General features: G+C 41.1%; 2 protein-coding genes across 2 annotated transcripts in view; one reads left to right on the forward strand and one right to left on the reverse strand.

Annotated features, from left to right (window-relative positions):
* Positions 1–6,000, reverse strand: part of LOC119470708 (zinc finger protein 726-like) — a 561,873-nt gene that overhangs the window by 194,714 nt on the left and 361,159 nt on the right. The window lies entirely within an intron of this gene.
* Positions 1–6,000, forward strand: part of LOC108301905 (zinc finger protein 728-like) — a 41,354-nt gene that overhangs the window by 31,068 nt on the left and 4,286 nt on the right.

A 6,000-nucleotide genomic window follows, 5' to 3' on the forward strand; every position in this document is an offset into this window, starting at 1 on the left:
TATGATTTGGCTCTCTGTTTGTCTATTATTGGTGAATAAGAATGCTTGTGATATTTTCACATTGATTTTGTATCCTAAGACTTTGCTGAAGTTGCTTATGAGCTTTAGGAGATTGTGGGCTGAGACAATGGGGTTTTCTAAATATACGATCATGTCATCTGCAAGCAGAGACAATTTGACTTCCTCTTTTCCTATTTGAGTACGCTTTATTTCTTATTCTTACCTGATTGCCCTGGACAGAACTTCCAATACTATGTTGAATAGGAGTGGTGAGAGAGAGCATCCTTGTCTTGTGCCAGTTTTCAAAGGAAATGCTTCCAGTTTTTGCCCATTCAGTATGATATTGGCTGGGGGTTTTTCATAAATGGCTCTTATTATTTTGAGATACAATCCATTGATACCTAGTTTAATTTGAGTTTTTAGCATAAAGTGCTGTTGGATTTTTTCGAAGGCCTCTGCATCTATTGATAATCATGTGGTTTTTGTCTTTGGTTCTGTTTATGTGATGGATTACATTTATAGATTTGCAGATGTTGAATCAGCCTTGCATCCCCTGGATGAAGCCGACTTGATCATGATGGATAAACTTTTTGATGTGCTGTTCGATTTGGTTTGCCAGTATTTTATTGAAGATTTTTGCATCTACGTTCATCATGGATATTGGCCTGGAGTTTGCTTTTTTAGTTGAGTCTCTGCCAGGTTTTGGTATCAGTATGATATTGGTCTCATAAAATAATTTAGGGAGTTCCCTTTTTTTGTATTGTTTGCAATAATTTTAGAAGGAATGATACCAGCTCCTCTTTGTACATGTGGTAGAATTCGACTGTGAAGCTGTCTGCTCCTCGAATGTTTTTTGTTGATAGGCTATTAATTGCTGCCTCAACTTCAGACCTTGTTTGTTGTCTATTCAGGGATTCAACTCCTTGATTTAGTCTTGGGAGGGTGTAAGTATCTCAGAATGTATCTGTTTCTTCTAGATTTACTGGTTTATTTGCATAGAGAAGTTTATGGTAATCTCTGATGGTAGTTTGTATTTCTGTGGAATCAGTGGTAATATCCTCTTTGTAATTTTATATTGCATCTTTTGAACCTTATCTCTCTCTGTCTCTCTCTCTCTCTATTAGTCTGGCTAGCAGTCTATTTTGTTGATCCTTTCGAAAAACCATCTCCTAGATTTATTGATTTTTTTTGAAGGTTTTTTTTGTGTCTCCACCTCTTTCAGTTCTGCTTTGATCTTAGTTGCCTTCTCCTAGCTTTTAAATTTGTTTGATCTTGCTCCTCTAGTTCTTTTAATTGTGATATTAGGGTGTTGATTTTATATCTTTCCTTGCTTCTCTGGTGGGCATTTAGTGCTATAAATTTTCTTCTAGAAACTGCTTTAAATGTGTCCCAGAGATTCTGGTACATTGTGTCTTTGTTCTCATTGGTTTTGAAGAACATCTTTATTTCTGCCTTTATTTCTTTGTTTGTCCAGTAGCCATTCAAGAGCAGGTTGTTCAGTTTCCATGGAGTTGTGCACCTTTGAGTGGTTTTTTTTTTTTTTTTTTTTTTTTGAGACGGAGTTTCACTCATGTTACCCAGGCTGGAGTGCAATGGCGCAATCTCGGCTCACCGCAACCTCCGCCTCCTGGGTTCAGGCAATTCTCCTGCCTCAGCCTCCTGAGTAGCTGGGATTACAGGCACGCGCCACCATGCCCAGCTAATTTTTTGTATTTTTAGTAGAGACAGAGTTTCACCATGTTGACCAGGATGGTCTCGATCTCTTGACCTCGTGATCCACCCGCCTCGGCCTCTCAAAGTGCTGGGATTACAGGCTTGAGCCACCGCGCCCGGCCGCTTTGAGTGGTTTCTTAATCCCAAGTGCTAATTTTATTGCACTGTGGTCTGAGAGGCTATTTGTTATGATTTCCATTAAGTGCAGTGAGGTGCTGAGAAGAATGCATATGCTGTGGTTGTGGGGTGGAGAGTTCTGTAGATGTCTATAAAGTCTGCTTGGTCCAGATCTGAGTTCAAGTCCTGGATATCCTTGTTAATTTTCTGTCTTGATGATCTGTCTAGTATTGACAGTGGGGTGTTAAAGTCTCCCACTTAAGTTTCTTTGTAGGTCGTTAAGAACTTGCTTTATGTATCTCGGTGCTCCTGTATTGGGTGCATATATACTTAGGATAGTTAGCTCTTCTTATTGCATAAATCCCTTTACCATTATGTAATACCCTTCTTTGTCTCTTTTGATCTTTGTTGGTTTAAAGTCTTTTTTATAAGAGACTAGGATTGCAACCCTTGCTTTTTTTTTTTTCTCTCTCTCTTCATTTGCTTGGCAAATCTTTCTCCATCCCTATATTTTGAGCCTTTGTGTGTCTTTTGCACTTGAGATGGGTCTCCTGAATACAGCACACTGATGGGTCTTAACTTTTCATACAATTTGACAGTCTGTATCTTTTGATTGGGGCATTTTTTTCCGTTTACATTTAAGGTTAATAATGTTATGTGTGAATTTGATCCTGCCATTTTGATGCTAGCTGGTTGTTTTGCCCATTATTTGATGCAATAGCTTCATAGCATCTATAGTCTTTACAGTTTGGTATGTTTTTGCAGTGACTGGTACTGGTTGTTCCTTTCCATGTTTAGTGCTTTCTTCAGGTACTCTTGTAGGGCAGGCCTGGTGGTAACAAAATCTCTCAGCAGTTGCTCGTCCATAAAAAATTTTATTTCTCCTTCACTTATGAAGCCTTAGTTTGGCTGGATAATAAAATTCTGGGTTGAACATTCTTTCTTTAAGGATGTTGAAGATTGGCCCCTACTCTCTTCTGGCTTGTAGAGTTTCTGCCAGGAGATCCACTGTGAGTCTGATGGGCTTCCCTTTGTGGGTAACTTGACCTTTCTGTCTCGTTGCCCTTAGCATTTTTTCCTTCATTTCAACCCTGGTGAATCTGATGATTATGTGCCTTGGGATTGCTCTTCTTGAGGAATACCTTTGTGGTGTTTTCTGTATTTCCTTTGTTTGAATGTTGACCTGCCTTGCTAGGCTGGAGAAGTTCTCCTGGATAATACCTGAAGAGTGTTTTCCAACTTGGTTTCTTTCTTGCCATCACTTTCAGGTACACTGATCAAATGTAGATTTGGTCTTTTCACATAATCCCATGTTTCCTGGGGCTTTGTTCATTTCTTTTCACTCTTTTCTCTAATCTTGCCTTCTCACTTTATTTCATTGAATTGATCTTTAATCTCTGATATCCTGTCTTCCACTTATTGATTCGGCTATTGAAACTTGTGTATGCTTCACAAAGTTCTCACGCTATGTTTTTCAGCTCCATCTTGTCACTTATGTTCTTCTCCATGCTGGTTATTCTCATTAGCATTTCATCTAACCTTTTTTCAAGGTTCTTAGTTTCTTTGCATTGGGTTAGAACATGCTCCTTTAGCTTGGAGAAGTTTGTTATTACTCACCTTCTGAAGTCTGCTTCTGTCAATTTGTCACACTCATTTTCTATCCTGTTTTGTTCTCTTGCTGTTGAGGGATTGTGATCCCTTGGAGGAGAAGAGACATTCTGGCTTTTGGTGATTTCAGCCTTTTTGCACTAGTTTATTCCCATCTTCATGGATTTATCTACTTTTAGTCTTTGAAGGTGGTGACTTTTGGATGGGATTTCTGATTGGATGTCCTTTCTGTTGATGTTGAAGCTATTTCTTTCTGTTTGTTAGTTTTCCTTTCAACATTCAGGCCCCTCTGCTGCAGGTCTGCTGGAGTTTCCTGGAGGTGTACTCCAGACCCTGCTTGCCTGGGAATCACCTGCAGGGGCTGCAGAACAGCAAAGGTTGCTGTCTGTTCCTCCTTCTGCTAGCTTCATCCCAAAAGGGTACCTGCCACATGTTAGCCAGAGCTCTCTTGTATGACGTCTCTGTCAGTTTGGTTACACAGGGGATCAGGGAGCCATTTGAGGAGGCAGCCTGTCCTTTAATGGAGCTCAAGCACTGCTGGGGGATCCATTGCTCCCTTCAGAATTGCCAGGCAGGGATATTTAAGTCTGCTGGTGCGGAACCCACAACTGCCCCTTTTCCCAGGTGTTCTGCCCCAGGAAGGTGGGGGCTTTGTAAGTCCCTAACAGGGTGCTGTCTTTTTTTTTCTGAGATGCCCTGCCCAGCAAGAAGGGAATCTACTTGACAATCTGCCTGCAGAGGTCTTGCTGAGTTGCCGTGCTGGGCTCTGCCCAGCTGCCACGTAAACTTCCTGGTGGCTTTGTTTACACAGGCAATGTTGAAATCGCCTAACGGAGCCTCAGCAGTGGCGGGTGGCCCTCCTCCCACCAAGCTCAAACATCCCAGGTTAAGCTTGGGCTGCTGTGCTAGCTGTGAGAATTTCTAGCCAGTGGATCCTAGGTTGCCGATCTTCATGGGGGTGGGACCTGCCTAGCCAGCTCGCTTGGCCCCCTGGCTTCAGCCCCCTTTTTCAGGGGGAATGAGCTTTTCTGTCTCACTGGCATTCCAGGTGCCACTCAAATAAAACAGCTATCCAGTTTTGTGCTGGAATCCAGAAGCACTGGTGTTGTAGGCACTGGAGGGAATCTCCTGGTCTGCACATGGGAAAAGTGCAGCATCTGAGCTGGAGTGTCGGAGTGTCTGGAAAAGTTCCTAATGGCTTCCCTGGGCTGGGGGAGAGAGTTCTCTGGCCCCTTGCACCTCCTGGGTGAGGCCATGCCCCACCCTGCTTTGCCTTGTGCACATTGGGCTTTTCCCACTGTCTAACCAGTCCCAATGAAATGAACCTGGTACCTCAGCTGGAAATGTGGGTATCACTTGTCTTCTGGTGTGCTCTCACTGGAAACTGCAGACCGGAGCTGTTCCTATTTGGCCGTCTTTGTGGAAGTCCTTTTTTTCTTTTTTTAAAATTTTAGAATCTTTCAGTTATTTCTTTTCATATTTTTTATCACACACTTTATTTATTTATTTATTTATTATTGCATTTTAGATTTTGGGGTGCATGTGAAGAACATGCAAGATTGTTGCATAGGTACACACATGGCAGTGTGATTTGCTGCCTTCTTCCCCATCACCTATATCTGGCATTTCTCCCCATGCTCTCTCTCCCCAACTCCCCACCCCCCGCTGTCCCTCCCCTGTTTCCCCCCAAGAGACCCCAGTGTGTGATGCTCCCCTCCCTGTGTCCATGTGTTCTCATTGTTGAACATCCACCTATGAGTGAGAACATGCGGTATTTGATTTTCTGTTCTTGCATCAGTTTGCTGAGAATGATGGTTTCCAGGTTCATCCATGTCCCTACAAAGGACATGAACTCATCGTTTTTTTATGGCTGCATAGTATTCCATGGTGTATATGTGCCACATTTTCCCTGTCCAGTCTATCATCAGTGGGCATTTGGGTTGGTTCCAGGTCTTTGCTATCACCACAATTTAAATATTTTTGGTATTACCCTCATTTTTCTGATTTTCTATAGTCTGTGTTCCTATGTTCACTCATTGAATATTATTCAATTTTTAAAATTAATATATACATTTATAATGGTTTCTTTCTAAAATTTTATACTACTTTTGATGGGATTATATTGCCCTATTTTTTACATATTGTAATTTTTGAGATTTGGACATTTATAAAGGCTACCTGTCTCAAAATTTATAATGTAGCTTTGTCCCGGCATAGTCAGAAAACAGTGGTTTTTTTCTAGAGATTATGGAGATCTGTCAAACATCTTCAGCTTTGTGTTGTCTGAAATTTTGTGTTTACTATTAGCTAAAGGAGATTATGTTTCTTTTGAAAAGTAATCACTTGCTACACCTGGTCTTTCTCTGTAGCACTGCAGTGCTCTGCTGCAGTGAATTCACCTTTAGCCTCAGAAGACTCATATTATAGTCATTTCAAAGTATAGCACCATTTCTTTTACCATTTTATGTAATGAGAGACAGAAATCAGTGTGTGGAAAGCCCCATAGGAGCCAGAAATTAAATTTTATGTGTTAATACTTTACTTGTCTTTAAAAAAAAAAAA

Source organism: Cebus imitator, unplaced genomic scaffold, assembly GCF_001604975.1.
Source record: "Cebus imitator isolate Cc_AM_T3 unplaced genomic scaffold, Cebus_imitator-1.0 Scaffold38, whole genome shotgun sequence".
In the NCBI taxonomy this organism is placed as follows: Eukaryota; Metazoa; Chordata; class Mammalia; order Primates; family Cebidae; genus Cebus; species Cebus imitator.